The 19523-nt window shown below is 41.3% G+C and overlaps 1 long non-coding RNA gene across 2 annotated transcripts in view; it reads left to right on the forward strand.

The window, feature by feature from the left end:
- The window catches only part of LOC114031339, a 105833-nt gene extending 86563 nt beyond the window's left edge, over nt 1-19270 (forward strand). For both annotated transcript variants that reach the window (XR_003567730.1, XR_003567732.1), the window contains exons 2-3: nt 8463-8650; nt 18118-19270. This is a non-coding gene — a long non-coding RNA (uncharacterized LOC114031339). The remainder of the gene's footprint in view (nt 1-8462; nt 8651-18117) is intronic.
- Nucleotides 19271-19523: the final 253 nt, after the last annotated feature.

Genomic DNA, 19523 nt, shown 5'->3' on the forward strand with positions numbered 1-19523 from the left:
TGTCTGTCTGTCTGTCTCTGTCTATCTGCCCTCACTCCCAAGCCATCTTCTTCCTTTCAAGGAGGGACTAGATGCAGAAGAATCCAGAACAGGATAAGCACTTCTAAAGAAAGTAGTCAAAGGTTCTTGGCTAAGTGATTAATCAGAGCTCTTCAGGTACAGGACATCATCCGCCACCCACTAAACCCAGCCTGAGTCCTACATCACCCACCCATCTCTGAGGCTTCATTTTAGAAAATGAAGACCCTGTGGTTCAGAGACAGTGGCTTAACCCTTGCACCCAGAACTATAGGTCTGGCCCTTTCCCAAGAATATGTTACTTTTTGGTGAAAATCTCTGCCCTTTAACTCAGGGCTTTCCAGTACAATACATAATTGGTGTCATTAGAAAGAGCAGATTTCCAGACTGGCCTCCACCACTTAAAAGCCCTGTATTTCTAGACCTGTCACTTCATCTCTGTAATCGTCTGTTTCAGTCAGTTTCCTAGTGTACAAAATGGGGAGAATAACACTCCCAACTTGATTTCATTGTCTTGAGGATTAAAGGGGATAAATGCATGTGGAAGCCTTGTAAGTGCTATATAAATATTATTACTCCTTTCCAGGATGGCAATGATGGCTCAGTTAGTTAGAAGGCCAGAGGAAATTTCAGGAAGATATTAACTCACAGGAGTGACTCCTATTATACTAGATTGAGAGCAAAATACAAAATTTTCAGTGGCTACTCATTGGCTACTGGATAAAGGGTAAAAAGGAGTCCCAGTAGACTGTAAGCCCTGGTAGGCAGTGTCTTTTTTCATCCCACTTCTGTGCATCTTCACAGGTTGTCCCCCATGCTTGAATTCCTTCCTTCCTCATTTCTGCCTCCTGACTTCCCTCAAGTCACAGATAAAATTCCATCCTCTACAAGAAGGCTTTCATGATTCCGCTTAATGCTAGTGCTTCCCCTCTGCTGATTGTCTCCAATTTATCCTGTATCTATTTCATTTATACATAGTTGTTTATATGTGGTTTCTCCTATTAAACTGTGAGCTCTTTGAGAGCAGGGACTGCTTTCTGACTTTTTTTGAACCTCCAGTACTGAGACAGTACCTGGCACATAATAGGTGCTTAATAAATACTTGTTGATCTCACTTTTTTTAGACCTAGTGCCTCTATTAATCAATGCTTTATGGACTCACTAGTTCCTGGCATTCAGTGCCTTACACAACCCTCCTTCCAAATTATTTGTCCATCCTTATCTCATGCTACTCCCCATCACTTAAGAATTTGGGGCTGGGGGGGGGTCAGGTAGGTGGCACAGTGTATAGAGAACTGTCCCTGAAGTCAGGAGGACCTAAGTTCAAATCAGGCCTCAGACCAAACACTTGACACTAGCTGTGTGACCCTGGGCAAGTCACTTAACCCCAATTGCCTAAAAAAAAAATGGGGGCTTGGAATCAGAAGGGAGTCCGGTTCAAATCCCTTTTTATTTTACAAATAAGGAAAGGAGGAAGAGGTGCAAGGCAGTCAAGATCATATGCGGGGGGGTGGGGGGGGGGGGGGGGGGGGCAGAGCTGGGTTTCGAATCTGATTCTCTTATCTGAGGGCTCTTTTGCTTTACTTCACCAGATCCCTGTCCCAGCCAGACTGTAGGATCCTTATTTCTTTCCTAGATCAGCTCTTGCTAAACCTTTTCTGTCTCACAATCCCAGATAACTCTAATGGATTCCTCAGACCCCTCCTTCCTCCCCCTATCTGTATGAAGTTATTGACATCTGTGTCTGGAAGGTCCAGTTTCTCTAGGAATCCTAAGCCCTCCCTCCCAAATGAAGGTGACTTCCCCATAGCACATAGACTAGACTTCTTCCCTAGAATTTAAAGAGCAAGGGCTGGGTGGTGGTCCCTTCCGTGTTCCCAGAAGCTAACCTAGGATCTCTCACGCTTCATAAGTGTTTGTTGAATTTAATTGAGGAAATCCTTCTAAGACAGAAAACATAGATTTGGCTGGTCTATGGAGACTAGATGTGACTGGAGATTCCCTCCCCCTGCTCGAATTCCAACACAGAATCCCAGAATCCTAGAGTCATAAGGAATTTACTAGACTTTCTAGTCCAATCTCTGTCGGAACACGATAGGATATACTACACAAATGGTCATTCAACCTCCAATTTTAGGGAAACCCTTTCCCCCAAGGCAGTCCGGTTTATTTTATTTTTTGAGAGCTCTAATTGTTAGGAAGTTTTTCCTTATATCGCGATAGAGACTACACCTCTGCAAATTCCACACATGATACTAGTTTTTCTGTGCCTGTTCAGCGCGTCCGGTTTCCCAATGTTTTTGTCGCATCCATGAAATCAGGCATGGACAGTTTCTTTGGAAGATTCTTTGTTTCCGCCCTGGGTGGGCGTCCAGAATTCTGGCGCCATCAGCAATCCGGGGATTGGAAACTTGCTTGGGAGGTTGGGGGTGGGGGGAGCACAGGGCCCCAGCTAAGAAGTGGCCGCAGTCTAAGGATTGGCCTTTGAACAGACGGCTCAGTCTCTGCGCCAGGTCCTTCAGCCCATTGCACCAGGAGTCAGTCGGTCGCATGTTGGATGCAGCACTGGGAATCGAGATCTGACCTTATTCTCTTCTTTGAGAATGAAGAAATTGACCGTTGACCGTAACGGAGAGTCCAGGGTGGATTATGACCTGGCGGAAGGGACGGGAGAGAAACTAAAACTTACTCCCAAAAGCTCCAACCCCCTAGAACTTGCTTTCGCGTCCTAACTATCATCCATTCAGCACCTCTTAGCTAAAAACCGTAACTGTCCCTTCTCCGCGGCATTAATCCTCTAGGGCTCTCGGCCCCTAGTAGGCTTGGGTTCAAATTGCAACTCCGACTCACGTGTAAACCCCTGAGGGAAATCCTGTGGTCCCAGTGAGCCTCAGTTTCATTATTTGTAAAAGAAGTATAAAATATTTGCATTCCCTTTGTTTTTGGCATTTACATTTTAAGGTACTCAGTCACACGTGGGGCTGCCCATTCTGCGGCTACAGGATGTCCTCAGTCTGCTCTTTTATGTACAAGCGATCTGGTTTTGACTCCTTGGTCTGAGAAAAGGGCTTGGGGCAAAGCAAGTGTAGACGATCTGGGGAAGCCTGCAGTCAGAGGTGAAATGAAGTTGAAGAAGGAGCTCAGATCTTGGAGTCAAAAACTTCTGAGTTCAAATCCTGGCTCTGCCATTCTCTAGGTTTGCGACAATCAACAAGTCGCTTCATCTCCCCAGCCTCAGTTTCCCCATCTGTCAAACGAGGATGCTTGATTCAATGTTCTGTAAAGTCCCTTTCAGTTCTAATGAGTCTTGGTAAGAGTCTGGGTCTGCCTTCTTTGCATCAACAAATTTACTCAGTGTTCACTAAAACGTCTAATCTCCAATAATGAACAATAATGAGAATATGGCAATGATGTGAATAATTAAGAGACATTTCAGTGACTTTCCCAGTCTCCCAGCTAATGTCACCTCTCTGACCTTTTCTCCTAATCTGTAAAATTGGAGGGGGCTGGTTGATTTCTAAGGACCCTTCTAGCTCGAAGAGGTAGGCAGAGCCTTGGGACCGAGTCAGATTCCTGGCTCCGGCGCATGCTACCTGTGTGGCCTTGAGCAAGTGACTTGAACACCCGAGTCTCTCCATTTCTGAATTTGTAGGTAGTTCTAGGCCAACTGAAGGCAGAGCCCTGTCCTGGGATAGAAAAACGTTGACTTCTTTTTCCTCTCAGCCTCTGGCCCTTTCTTCTTGCATAGAAAATGTCTTGTAAATCAATGGATGTTCATTTCTGGAAAGAAAGCCACATTTCCTGTGTTTATACAGTAAGAAAAGGCCTCCTGCTGAAAGGGAAAGGCTTGGAGTTGCAAGGCTTGGGTTCAAATCACAACTCAGACTCATGTGTAAACCCCTGAGGGAAATCGTGTGGTCCCAGTGAGCCTCAGTTTCATTATTTGTAAAAGAAGTATAAAATATTTGCATTATCTGCGGAGCAGCAGCACTAGATAAATGGAGAAGAAAAATCTTTGTTAGCCTTAAAGCAACATAAAAATCAATCAATTTTGTGAGTAATAAGTTAGAAATGTGAGTATGAGCATCAAGTAGAATGAAAACAAAATTGAAAAACTCCCAAATTCAGACCAATGAAAACTCTTTCAGGCCCCAGGCTCCTAGTACTGTGAGATTACTTTTCATAATTGACCTGGGCTCTGGGGAGGATGGGGTCAGAGGTTAAAAAAAAAAAAGACTTGGTCCTATTTTCAGGACTGTGCACTTACTAGACTCCAACAGCTTCAGAGTGGTTTGGATTCCTTCCCTTCCCGATGACCTGCCTCTGACCCTTGTTCTTTCCTGGCCTGGCTCACTGTGCCCGGGAAAGTGTACATGTGTATGTGGGGAAGGTAAGCAAGTAGGAAACTAGCTCCTCACCTCACCAACCCCAGAGAGCCCAGGAGAGAACCCCTCCTCCAAGAGGAGGGAATTAGGTTTGAAGCTGGATCTGGCTCCTTCCTCTCATTCTCAGTCACATTGGAAATGGACTCCCTAGAAATGGAAGCAGCTGGAAGAGGAAAATGGGGGAGGGGGCTAGGTCGTAGGATTAGAAGATCTAGAGCTGACCAAAATGTGAGAGGTCATCTAGGCCTGGCCTAATTTGTGTCATGGGCCCTGAGCAGTCTGGGAAAGCCTAGTTCATGAGGCCTTCTTAAAATCATATTTTTAAATGCACAAAATAAAATCTGTAGGATTATAAAGGAAAATAAAAATTTGATTTGCCCTCTCCCCTCCAAATTTACAGACCTCCAAAATCTATCTGTAACTATGGGCCCATTTTAAGAACTGAGATTAGAACAAAAATCCCCTTCCCTCTCCCTCTGTCTCCCCATCCTCTCTTCCTTTCTCTCACCGTTCCTCCCCCTCTCCTTTCTCTCCATTCCTACTCTCTGTATCTCTCTCTCTCTCCTCCCTTTCTCTGTCTCCACCCTTTCCTTCCTTCTTTTTCTCTCTCTGTATCTATTTATCTCTGTTTCCCTCCCTCCCTTCTGTCTCTCTCTCTTTTCTGTCTCTTGTCTCTGTCTCTGTCTCTCCCCTCTCCCTCCCTCCTTCTCCCTCTGTGTATCTGTCTCCTCTCTTTCTCTCCTCACAACCCCACAATGCATGAATTTTGTTCTTTGTAGCTAGCTGGGGTTCTTGTGGAAGACAAAAAAGGAAATAAGGGTGTGGGAAGGCCTGCCTACCTTGTCTGGGTCTCTGGGTTTGAGCACCACTGGCCCTCTACAGGGCCTCTATGTGTGTGCTGCCCTTGTGTATGAGCCTGGAGCAGTCAATCCAAAACCTTACTCTTTTTCCCCAGCTTTCTGAGATGACAAGTCCACTTCTGCGCTGAGCAAGGAAAATGTGGGGTGATGAACAGATGCAGTTTGTCAAAGAGGTCGGCTGTGCAGCTGACACCCACTAACATAAGAGTCTGGAGGTGGGGTCTCTAAGCCTGGCTATCCTAGTAACTCGCTGTTATCTTGGTCAAGGCACAATCTCTTTGGGTCGCAATTACCTCATTCAGTTCAGCAAATATTAAGGAACCATAAAGTAAAGGAGACAGTTTTGGTTTTAAAGTAACTTGCAATTGTAAAATACAGTTAGACTAAATGATTATTTAAATCCTTTTCTACATTTTGTGGTTCTAAGATAATATATAAATTATATATGTGTAAATACATACATTCACATACATATATACATACACATATACATATGCACATACACATACATGCATATGCATCCTTTTTTTGGAGGGAGGGTTCCAGGAAGGAGTGACAGGGACTATGAGGAAAATTCAGGGCCACATTAACACTCTTCAGGCTTATAAGCACCCAGGCACTAATTTCCTTGGACCAGAAGTGCATTCTGGAGCCGGCTCCAGTGACTCTTTGGGCCAAGGCTTTGCCTAAGGCAGCTACTAGATGCTGAGATTGAGGCATTCATCTAAACTTCTCCACTCCTTACCTGTCCCTACCCCCCACACCTAGCACAAAGCTCAGCCTAGAGAAGGCAGGAATGGATACATATTCATCACAGTGATTCAGCTGATTCTCGAGGAGGGAGGTGGGGCAGGATTTTCTGAATCTCCAAAGAATACACAATTAATGTTGTAATCCACGATTCTAGACTCTCTGCCACCTCCCCCCCCCCCATCTTAGAGACAGCCTGCTTCAATGGAAAGCATGATGGATTTGGAACCAGGGGACTTGGAATCTGGGCTCAATACCTGTGTGACCTTGCCTGGACTTCAGTACATTGTCTGCAAAATGAGAGTGTCAGACCTGATGGCCTTTAAGGTCCCTTCCAACTTTCAATCTATGATCTCATGATTTTCAAGGTGTACTGGAAAGGATTCCCTGACTTGTCGTCTCAGGACTTTAGATCTAAAGAGCCTTCTGTCAAGGTCGTAAACCAGGGGTTCCTAACTTAAAAACAACCGATAAAATTGGGTTCTTTTGTAATCCTATGCATTTTATACATCAAAAATATTCTGAGAAAGGTTTTCACTAGATTGCCAAAGGGATCCATGGTCCCCCCAAAAATAGAATTAAGAACCCCATGGAGTCCAGCCTCAGGAAAAACTGAGGCACAGAGAAGTGACTTCCCCAAGATCGCACAAGCAACCCGTAGCAGCTCTGGCCTCAGAATCCCACCTTTGCCTTGCGACCTCAGCTCACTGTCCCTCTCTGGACCCATTCAGTTCCCAGGGCAATAACTCTTCCCTTTTCGGGCTTTGAGGATGAAAGAGCTAACGTACCGAGAGCGCTTATAAATCTAATGACTTTCAGTTAGCTTTGGTTCGGTTCCATGAGGTTCAGCGCTTTCTTCTCTCAAAGAGCAAACACAAAAGGCGGCCAAGGCAGGGGAAGGGATGCTCCGCACGGAATGGAAGCCGAGGCCAGAGGCAGAATGTGCGAGCGCGCGCGCGCGCACGTGCGAGCTGCCAGCGGCGACAGGGTTCCTGGACTCACTGGGGAAGGGCTGTTTCAATCAATCAACGATAAACACTGATTAAGGACCTACTATGTGCCAGGCACTGTGCTAAACTCTGGGGACACAAACAGAGAGTACTGGCCCTCCAGGAGCTCACGACTTAATAGAGGAGAAAACATGCAAACAAATCCATACAAAGCAAGCTATTTACAGGATAAACAGGAAATAATTAAAAGGGAGAAAGCCCTGGATTAGAGGTTGAGGAAGGCTTCCTGTAGAAGGTGGGATTTTACCTGGGGTTTAGAGGGAGGAGGGAGAACGTTCCAGGCCTGGTGCAGGGCCAGAGAAAATCCCCTGGCCTGGAGATGGAGTATCTTGTCTAGGGAGGGATATATTTATGTTTAAAGAAAAGATAATCAACATAAATGTGGGTATGATGCACTAATACACACACACACACACATGAATATGTATATATGTAAATACACATAGTTATATACATATGTGTATGTGCAGATATTTGCATGTGTATGTACATATCAATGTGTCTTTCCACAATACCTCTATACATAATATAAATATATGTGCATACACATATAAGATTTTTGTGTAGGTATGTACATGTATATGTACATATGTGTATATATGCTTGTGTAGGTATGCACACACCTACAGTACACATATACACACATGTGTATATACATATGCATACATGCATGCATCTATACACATAAATATATGACACATGATATATGTACATATTTATATATGGTTTATGTACATGTTTGTGAAACACACACATACATGTGCATTTATATATTCACACATGCATATGTATGTACACACAGCATGCTATGACACACACAACATGCATGTAGATATATGACACAAACATATACATATGTTTATGTGTGCATACATCGCATTGAGATATATGCACATGCATGTATATATCTTTGTGTTTCTATGTGTACACATACATTTTTAATACGTATATCTAGGTATCACATAAACACAATCAATATACAGGTATAAATACATGTATATGCAGATACACATGTATACATACATGCACACACATGTACCCATACATCCCTGGACTCTGAAAGAAAACAGGAGGCTGAGCCCAACAAAATAACCAAAACCAAATACATCCTGGCTGTGGATACAGAAGCATCCTTGGGTGGTTGCTGGTTGAAGCAGGGTCCAGAGGCCTTGGGGGGGCCCTATCCTAATAACCAAGAGTTCTAGGGTGGGACCTTGGAGGCCTCTAATCCTAGAATCATAGATTTACAGCTAAAAGGGACCTTTCAGGATATTTAGTCCAGCCCTTTTTTTTACAGAAGAGGAAACAGGCTCATTGAGAATAAGTGATTTGCCTAGGGTCACACTCCTAGTATCAGAGGCAGGATTTGAATGCAGGTCTTACTGACATCGAGTCCAGACCTTTACCCGCTTATCTAGTCCAACCTCTTCTTCCTACAGATGTGGAAACTGAGTTTCAAAGAGGGAAAGTGAAGCTTGTCCAAGGCCACATATATAGTAAAAGAATTGAAATTCAGACCCTCTGAAGCCAAATCCAGGGATTACACCAAGTGGAGGACAGAGGAGCTACACTTTTCCTAGGCTTCAACAAGGACAATAAAAAAAAAACCAGGAAAAGGGAAGTTGAGGTAAGTTTGGAGACAAGTGGGGAGCGGAGGGGGTACGTTAAGTTCAGTTTCTCTTTTCCAACACCACAGACAAATGGAGAAACAAAGTCAATATCTTTTCTTGTTCATCTTAATGCAATCCAGTTTGATTTTAGGAAAATTTCTGAAACAAACAAAAACAAACAAACCAAAAAAAACAAAACAAAACAAAACAAAACAAAAACAAAACAAAAACAAAACACTTGCTGCCAGACCAGGTATTAGAAGAACATTTTTTTTTTACCAACCTAATAATTTATATGTTGTCTTAGAGTTGCAAAGGGCCTTAGAGATCATCCAGTCTAACTTCATCACTTTAGAAAAGGAAACTGAGGTCCCGAGGTTGAGTGATTTCCCCAAAGTCCCACTGGTGACAAATAGAAGAGTTGCAATTGAACCCAGGCTCCCTGGTGGTAAAACTAGTGGTCTTTTTATATAGTCTATTCTTCAGAAATCAAATTCTTTTAGCTGGATGGTGATTTACTATGTGCCTGAGCTAGGGCCAGCCATCTAGACCAGAGATTCTTAACCCTTTTTGTGTCGTGGATCCTTTGGGAGGTGTGGGAAAGCCAAGAAACCCCTTCAAAGAATAATGCTTTTAAAGGCATAAAATAAAATAATGAAAGACTGTTATCAAAATAAAAAAAAAATCAAGTTCTCAGACCACAGGTTAAGAACCTCTGAATTCTAGACTCTTCATTGGCTTTACAAAATGTTACCTTGAAATAGCTTACCCTGATCTGGGCAATTTTTGAGGTGGAATCAGAGTAGCAAAGCCTAAACTTCAGGAGGTGGGAATAAGGGTGTGATTAGGGCAAAAAGGAAATAAGGCAGATCTGATGTTGGGGGAATTCTTGGGGCATCTTTCCCTGAGTTATTTCTGGCTGCGCCAACTCAAACTGGCTTATGTCCTCACTAACACAATCTACTCCTTCTCAAATCCCTCTGGTTCTCAAATTCTCATACTTGAGCAAGAGATGTTAGCACCCCTCTTCTCCCTCCCCAATGAGCATGATGGCCCCCTGACATAAATTTTTTGACCTATATTTATCCTCACAAAACTTTATTTTTCCACTAACAAACTTCGCTCATAGCCCTTTGTAAAATCCTTCCTTCTCTCTTTCCTTCCTTCTTTCCTCCTTCCCTCCCTTCCCACCTTCCCTTCTTTCTTCCTTCCTACCTTACCTCCTTTCTTTACTCCTTCCCTCTCTTCTTTCCTTTCCCCTTCTTCCCTTTTTTCTTCCTTCCTTCCTTCTTTCCTTCCTTCCTTCCTTCCTTCCTTCCTTCCTTCCTTCCTTCCTTCCTTCCTTCCTTCCTTCCTTCCTTCCTTCCTTCCCTCCTTCCTCTTTTTTGCCCCTCATCTCACCTTTTCCTGTCTTTCCTCCCCAACCCCAACCATTCTTCTCTCTCATTCTTTCAAAATCCTGACAGTGGGAGGGCAGACAAAAACCCTGAAGAACCATTCCAAATTCAGGCTTGGAAATAGATAGATAGGCCTGTGTTCACATAGCACGCAAGACCCCCCACTGTGCTGGGCCCTCTCCCGGACTGCTGTCTGTGGTTTCTGCAGCCCAGTGGGTTCCCCCCTCCTCCCGCTTACATTTTCCACCCTTGTTAGGCTCCTCAGGTGGGGGTGGGAGTGGGGGATGACATCAGCAGAGGAAAGTCTCTTTGTTGGCTCTTGCATGCATTAAAGTCTGGGGAAGAGTGAGGAAAGGGGGGAAACATATGAATAATCGGGTGACCTTTGGTTTTACTGTTTAGTACAACCTAAGTCTGTTTACAATAAATCTGAGTGACATTTTTCATCCTTCCAAATGGAAGAAGGGTTATGTAAGCAGAGCGACCTCAGACACGGTGAACACCTGTTGGAACCAAATTGATTTAAAGAAGAAGGAGGAAAAAAATTGAGACCTCTTTTTGACTCATGGTCAAGTTCAAGATGACACGTGTGGCTGTTTTATTGAACTGGGAGGCTCTGAAAGGCTGGCAGACCTCTGGGCCTTCAGGAACAGGGTCAAACAGGCCTGGAGGCCTGTTTCCCCTTCTGACCCCTGCTTATGGTTGGTAATTGTGACTCTCCCCACAATGCTCTCTGTGTCCAGGAAACACGCCTCTTTGTACGGCCACCTCCCATGTCTAATGTCAGGTCCTAGCTTGGCCAAATGGCTTCCCTTCTTTGAGTTTCATTTCCTCTTTCTGTAAAATGAGGAGGTGGGACCAGATGATCTCCAAGGTTCCCTTTAGCTATGAAACTTATCGTTGTAGTCCCATTTCAAAACTAATTCTGCGTTTCCTGAAGCTGTGTTGGTCCCTGCTGAGTGCCTCTTATGTTAAGCATGGATTCCTAACCGCAATGAATGGAAAATAGGATTCAGTATTCAGGAAAAATGGTCTTTTCCAAAGAATTGCTTTGAAAGAATCACATCCATCCCATTATCTTTATTGCACAGGAGTCATTTGACTTAACACCATTCTCTATTCTGTACTCTGGCTAATCTGACCAGAACTGCTTTCTTTAGGAAGCTTGCCTCTAACTCTGGGTATGATAATTAAATGCTACAGACTTCTGCAGGGTAGAGACTAACTTCCTCCAACAAATCAGATTTTCCAAAGCAGTCTGAGCCATAGTAGGGAAGTCCTTGGGGTTTGCCTGAGGCATATAGAAATTAAGGAAGCTAGTGCCAGAGGATAAAAACCTGAGGCTTCCCACCTAGCACTCTAACCGTTACACCTGATTGATATTAATAGATCAGTCAATATATCATAATAATATAATTACTATAACATAGAAATCAATAGATCATATCAATACAACCAAAATATCAATCAATTAATATGTCATATTATTATGATTAATATATCAATGTAACCATCACAACAATCAATTAATATAATTAAAATAATATATAATTAAATTAGTATAATATTAATGCATTAATAGAATTTGTTGTTGTTCAGTCATGTCTGACTCTACATGACCCCATGGACTTTTGTCCATGGGATTTTTCTTGGCAAAGATTCTGGAGAACTTGGCCATTTCCTTCTCCAGTGTGTCCCCGTTTTACAGATGAGGAACTGAGGCAAATAGGGGTTAAGGGACTTGCCCAGGGTCATACAGCTAGTAAGTGTCTGAGGCCAGATTTGAACTCAGATCTTTCTGAATCCAAGCTCCATTTGTGCTCTATCCACATGTTCCTATTACTAGAATATATTGCTTTAAGTTTTACAAAGTGGTTTACCTACATTGTTTGATCTGGTACTCATGATAGCTCTGAGTGGGATGTAATGGAAAGCTTGATTGTAGAATAGAAAAGGGCACTGAAGACGGGTTTGAATCCTGACTTACTCCTGGGACAAGTTTCCTAACTTCTTTGTGTCTTAGGCAATTCCCAAGCACTGGGCCACTTGTGGGGTCTACCTCTCTGATCCTCTATTTCCTCATCTGTCAAATGGGCTGATAATGACTAAGTAACAAAGGCCCTTTGTAAAATTTACAGTGTTAATCTGAGTTGTTATTATGTCCATTTGTCAAATAAGGAAATAGTCCCAGGGAGAGGCTAAACTCGGCTCTTCTGCCTCCAAATCCAGAGCTCTTCTGCAATTCATAGCTTAGATTAGTGGTTGGCAGCCTTCTTGGCTTGGGCCCAAGATGATAAACCAGCTGCTTTGTAATGACATGCAGGCCAGTCCTGACATACCCTTCCCCATGTCATCTCTCTCTCTGATCCTTCCACACCATTTTCCCTACTAGACAGGAGAGCCAGGGTTTTCGACTTTGACACCTGGCTTTTGAAAGGTTGCTAACCCTTGGTTCCCTGATTTAGATAGTACTCACAGTCTCAAAGATGAAAGTCCATCTAGAAGCAATCTACTCTAATTTGTACCCGACTAAAAGTTGCCCTACCATACTGCCAACAAGTGATCATACATATAACAGCTTCTAGTGGGGATGGGAGTGGGGAATGAACCCACTGCCTCCTGAGGGACAGCTCTGATTGTTAGGAAGTCTTCTGTTGAACTGGACATCTGCTTTCTCTCCCTTTCTTCTCTTGGTTCCTCAAGCAGAGCCAATCTTATCCATCATTCATCTTCCCATCTCACAGTCCTCCTGATGTTAAAGAATCCAATCATGTTCTCCTTCTTGATCCTAACCCAGTCCTCTCTTCTCCAGGGCTAAATGTCCCTAGTTCTTGGTATTTTCTTGAATGATTTCATTATGCTAACCACCTTCCTTGGGGCATATTTTGGCTTATATCTTTTTTCACATGTGGCATTCAGAATTGGACATAGCAAACCAGATGCAGTTTGACCAGATCACAGACAACAGGACTGGCACCTTCCTGGTCCTTGATACAGTATTCTTTCAATATAGTATAGAACACTTAAACCATTCCTTCCCCCTCCCCCATTTTTTGGTTGTTGATTCTTATTGGGTTATGTGCTGCAAGCTTAATCATACTAACAATAGCCAGCATTTATAAAGAGCTTTAAGATTTGCAAAATACACTACAGACATTATCTCTCTTGATCTTCACAGCAACCTCGAGACGTTTTCAAGTAAGGGATTATTTTCTCCGTTTTCATAAGGGATCCTAAGAAGTGACTTACTCAAAATCACATGGCTAGTTAGGACAAGAACCCAAGTGTCCAACTCTCAATCTGGTGCTCTTTCATAGGATTAGAGATTATATCTACAAGAAACTTTACAGATCATTTAGTCCAACTATTTCATTTTATGAAATAAGTCAAATGACTTGCTCAAGGTCATGTAGGAACCTAGGTACTATAATTAGAATCCAACGTCTTTTCTCCTGTCTTCCTCTGCCAGTTTCACCATGACCCATTTCTTTGGTCAGTCACTCAGTGAACTAGCATTTATTAGTAAATTAGCATTTATTAGACTGACTCTTTGGCATAATGTTTTTCTAGGGTGAAAACACATTCTTTGTTCCAGCAACAATTGGTGATTAAAGATAATGAAGTAAAAAAAAAGGAAATGAAGTAAGAAAATAAATTTTTAGGCAACATATGTTGCCTAAATAACACATGTATAACATAACACAATATTAATCATATTTCTCTAACATTATATGACCTAAGAGCTTTCTTCACAACAACTCTGTGAGGCACAGATGCTATTCCTTCCATTTTATAGATCTGAGACTCAGAAGAGTAATTTACACGGGAATGTCATGCAAATAGTAATTGTTGGACAGGTACTTGAACCCCGGTCATCTGTCACTACATCTAGTCTTCTTTCCAAAGACAAATGCCATCGTCTTAAAAGTACGATGTGTTGTTGTATTATAGCTGGTCTCCCCCTTCTCCATACTACCATCGCTCAAATGTCTAAAAATTCACCTCTACATTTGTACTTGTATACCATGACTTGCTAAAACCATGTGTAACAGAGATTTTCTGCCTCTTCTCTTCTCTTACCATCACCCCCCAGCAGCAAGTATACTAATCAATAATCATCTGACAGCCTCTCACAGTTGGACTGCGTGATTCTGGTTAGTTTCAGCATTAGATATTAGGATCTCAGATATATGACTTTCTAGATCATTTCTGCTTGATAAAGCAGCACAGTGTTATTTTATGTGTATGATGGCTTTCATCAGTGGCTAGTGACCATGTTAGAAACTTTTTAAAGCTAATCTAGCAAGAGACCTGGATTTTGCTAACAAGAATAACAAAAATAGAGCTAACACTTACAATAGTAATGTTTTTTCTGTGGCTTTTTCTAAGAAAAAAATGTATTTGCTTTATACTTTCATTAATTCTCTTCCCTTCCTTCTATTCTAAAATTTTATTTTCTATATCTTTATTAGTTCCTTCTTTAATTTCTTTGTTTTCTTCATGGAATTAATGCTTCTGATGTAGCACGCTTGAATTCTCTCTGCTAACAAATTTCTGTCATTTCCTTTATAGAACTGGACCTATTGCTCCCTCTTTTTTTATTCTATTGTGACTCACTCTTACACGTACCAATTTATGAGGGAAATTATTTGGGTAGAAGCAGTGCCCCATGAAAGAAATTCCCTAGTGTCCCAGTTCGTAAGTACAGTTTTATCTCTGCCATCTCCATGACCATTCTTTTTCCCACTGGCAGTGAGATCTCATCTCTGAGTCTATGTCCTCCCTTCCTTCTGGCTGCTGCTTGTCTCCAGCACTTATTTCTCTTTTCCTAAGGCAGGATGTAGTCCATGGAGACACAAAACTCTCTCAGGAAAAGTGGTCTCTCAATGTGCCAACTCTTTTCAGATCAAAATTAGCGTAGGGTCCCCATCTTCCATAGCAGGTATACCTCATTTTCTCTATAGAAGTGATCTTCTTTGAGACTCCTTCCCCACTACTAGGTTGGAATTTCTCCCTTTACTTCCCCATTTTCATTCCCTACCTTCTGGTGTCCTCCCAGCTATTCTTCTTACTAAGAGACCATAGGAATGAGGCATCATCCTTTCTCTGTTCATGCATGGGCTTCATAAGGCTACATCACCTATTTTCCATCTCCCTTCTCCCCATTCATCTCCACTGTCACTGTTCGGATTTGTTCCACAAAATACTTTGATTCACCCAGAGAGGTTAAGTTTAGCCTATGGGCTTCATTTCAACCTCTTTCCTTTCACTTTTTCCATTTCTTTAAATCATGATTTCATCTTTATCTTCTTTTATGCTTTAAAAAAATCTCTTGGTGATTTTCTTTTATTTTTTTAGGTTTTTAGTGAATGCAAAATGGTTTTCTAGCACGTGAATTTCCTTTCCTTTTTATTTGATAGCCTTGACCACTCGAAGAATTGGTTCTTTGTCATGAGAATTGTTCAATTTAACCACTATGTATCTTGGATTTTGAAGCATAAAGTTTCTTTCTTTCTGAAAGTGATTTGTAGATTTTGTTGGTGCTTTGTTTTTTGTATTCAAATATTATGAGAAGTTTTATTACATTTTTTCCTTCATTGTGTTGCTTAGGTTTTTTTTAAATTTTAATTTGTCTTGTTCTTCTGAGATAGCTATGGCCCTTAGGTTGTTTCTGCACATGCTGTTTTTAAGGTCAATATAGAGATCATGTATTCTATTAACATTGTTGCCATTTGCTTCTCTTATGCCAGAATTTCCTCCAGTTAAGCTTTTTTGTATTCTATATTTGTTAACCTCTTTTTCACTTTCCAAAGTCCTAACTTTGCCGTAAGGTTTCCACCATGGACTCTATTTTTTAATTTGAATTTGAATTTTTTTTCTTTTGCTTTTTGGTGAGGCGATTGAAGTTAAGTGACTTGCCCAGGGTCACACAGCTAGAAAGTGTTAAGTGTCTGAGGCTGGATTTGAACTCAGGTCCTTCTGACTCCAAGGCCAGAGCTCTATTCACTGTGCCACCTAGCTGCCACATGCTAATTGAATTTTACAAAATGTCTGCATTGAGAGGTATAACTAGGGATTTCACAAGATTCTGTGTTTCAACAGGCATTGTTTCACTTTCCTTTATCTTATAATATTTAAGCAAGCTTTGTAATCTCCATGAGGGCTTAGTATTTTTCCTTTCTTCTAGTATAATGTTTTCCCTGTTGATTTATCTGCTTATGCTCTGCATTTTTATTGAGTTTTCTTCTTGATATCTTTAATACGTTAGTTCTTTTTCCTTCTATTCCCCCATCACTCACTTCCTGACTCCTTTCCCTATGCTGGGGGTATAACCTTCAAGCTAGGCTGCAAAGCCCTCTCAGACTCCTCTTACATTGAGGGATTTGATGTTCATTGGCCTGGATTCTTGTCCTAAGTAGCCTCTGGTGGGAAAGGCCTGGCCCAAGCTGGGTTTCAGACTTTTTCATGACCTTATGAAGTTGCTCATACTGGTTCTCTACCCAGTTCCTCCCTTGACTCTCCTCCAAGCTTGGCTGAATCAGCATCTGACTTTTTGCAGGATTAGGGGATGATGAGTATACCTTGGAGGTATGTAACCTAGGGGTCACTCTAGGCAGAAGACAGCATGATTTATCCTCTCTACTCATGGCTGGGCAGAATCAACGTCTGCTGCTGGTTGGGAGGGGGATTGGAGGAGAGGGTATGTCTGTGTTTCTGGCAAAGTGTCTGCAGCTGGAGGGATCCTGATATAAGCCCTAGGCACAAGCCCAGGGGTAAGTTTTTTTTTCTTTTTCTTTTTTGTCCCTGCTGGGAGTAGAAGCATGGAGACTGGTGAGGGAGGGGTGCTGAGTGATTTTAAGGATGAGCATTCTCTGATGGTAATTCATATAGATTTTACCTTGTGTGGTTCTCTCTTTTCTGTCCTGTGTAGTCAGTTGGAATCACTCTGCATTTGGTGCTTAATTACTCATTTGGAAGCTTTTGAAAGTTAGTGGGAAGTAGTGAAAATTTCTTGTCTGTCATCTTATTGTTCCTGTTACTATGAAGTCCTTAAAAATGATTTAAAAATACAAAATGTTTTCCATAAATTATCCCATTTTGGCTTTGGAGACCATTGGTTCAAATTTAGGTTGATGTGACATTTTTCACCTGTTGACACCAAATACCTGCCTCATTGTATGTTGATTCCAGGTCTTCTATCTTCATCCAACTCTATAGCTAACAAGGGTTGTACTCCCAGCTTTGCAGTAATTTACTGTGTGACCCTAGATAAGCTGTTTATTCTTTCTGGGCTTCAATTTTCCTCCTATCTAAAATTCTATTTAGATTGGATTTGATAATGTCCTAAGATGCCTTTTGACTCGGACATCATATTCTCTCAGGTTCCTTCTAGCTCTGACATTCTATGTTTATTAGTAGGATCACAAATTTATGGGTGGATGATATATTAAAAATCATCAAATTTAACCCTTCTATTTTGCAGATGAGGAAACTGAGGCCCAGATAGGGGAAATGCTCTTGCTATAAACCCCTCAGTTGTGATCTTCTATGTGTTAAAATTCTTTTCAAATTTAGATCTTATGAAAGTAAGATTTTAAAATTTTATGAAAATTATATCTCATGAAAATAAATACCCATGAGAGCAAAGCATTTTGATGTAAATTAGGATTCTTGGGAAGGGGTAATTCAGTCTTATCTGTTAAAGAAAATGAGAAAGACTCGGAGTCTTATTAGGTATAAGATACACATGTGTACAAGTGCTTGACAGGAGAAAACAACAAATTTAATTCCAATAAACTATCAGACCACTCTAGAACTCTGAAAATTAGTGGTCCAGTTATGAGCTCATGAAGGGAAACCTTGTGTTTTTCAGAGTGTGTATGATAGGTGTATATTTGAATTCTTTTAAAGGATTTGTTAAAAATATTTTTCCACCTGTAATTTTAGCTGTGAGTTTGCTTTGGCTAACCATGGTGGGTTCTGCAAATATTCTCTGACAGGCAGTGTGTAATGTCATGTTCTGTCTTTTAGCTGTGTTCCAGGCCCTGAAAACTGACATTGTACATGGAAGTCTGTCTATTTTGCAGATCTGGGCTTTCTGGACCAAAATTGGATTTCACTTCACCTTGGCAATGAACTGTGTTTAAAAGGGTCCTTCAAAAAGATTCCCAGTGATTGGAGGGAACGCATCTCCTATCAAAGAGAAGATACTGCCCTCCAGTTGGTATCTTTGCAGCGGTGCCCTCAGGAGCGAAGATCTATTGTCTCTTAGCTGTATACTATGCAAATGCTACTTTGTAAACCAAAGTTTTATTGAAAATATTTAAGTTCTTTCCATGTGAATGTTTCATGCTTTCATGAAAAAAAAGGAATGTAATATTCTTGTTCCTCAACACCTTCAAGCCTAGAAAAGCTATATAGAATTAGGCATGGACTTAGAAGCTGAAAAAAAACTGAGAAATCATCTAGTCCAACCACCTCATTTTACAGATAGGGAAACTGAGACCAAGAGGTGAAGTGAATATATACTCTCCTGACTCTGATCTGTAGATAAAATGGAAGTTTCCTGTGTTATTTTACTTCCAAGGTTCTGTGATTTAGTTTGTGTGTGAACTTCCTCCACCAAACAGGTTACAACTCAGGTATTACTTATTAGATAAGTCTTAGAGCATGACTTGAAGCCCAGAGAAGTTAAGTGGATTGCCTATGGTCACACAGCTAGAAAGTGTTAGAGTTGAGGTTTGAACTCACATCTTCTCGACTCCAAATTCAGCATTTTATCCACAGCACCATTCTGTCTCTCTTTATGAATATAATAACATTTTGTGAACTAACCAATTAATTTACCATAGATGGCTATGGCAATTCACAAAAGAACCAAAAGTACTAGAGTATTGGGAAAGACATCTGTCCAAGTGGCAGAAGTTAATATAAGAAACAAAACCAACCTTCCAAATAAGACTATCCTGTCCAAACTGGATATTTGGTCACTTTAGATTGTAAGCTCCTTGAGGGCAAGGAAGATCTTTTGCCTTTCTTTGTATCCCCAGTGCTTAGCACAGTGCCTAGCACATAGTCGGCACTTAATAAATATTTGTTGATTGACTGACTTGGTTTTTATGTTGTCAGATGGCGATTCTATATAGGAAAACATCTCTCAGAAATCTCTAAGAACCATAAGAGGGAGAAGCAAAGATTATCTTATAGAAAAAAAGGGAAAGTTTTTTTTCTTTGAGACAAAAACACTACTATTTTTCTTTATTAATTAAAATAAAAACATATAGATAACTTTTTCATATCACCTTCATTTCCTGTCTGTCAGTCTGTCTATCTGTCTGTCTGTATGAAACCAGTACACCCTCACTTATTGTTTCATTATGTTCATATATTCAAAGTTAGAATAGACCTTAGTGTCTAACCCCTTCTTTTTATGGATAAGAAGTGTGAGGCCCAGAAAGAGAAAATTATTCTGTCCTCTGACTTCCAAGGACAA

Source organism: Vombatus ursinus, unplaced genomic scaffold (genome assembly GCF_900497805.2).
Source record: "Vombatus ursinus unplaced genomic scaffold, bare-nosed wombat genome assembly UNPS02005286.1, whole genome shotgun sequence".
NCBI classification, from domain to species: Eukaryota; Metazoa; Chordata; class Mammalia; order Diprotodontia; family Vombatidae; genus Vombatus; species Vombatus ursinus.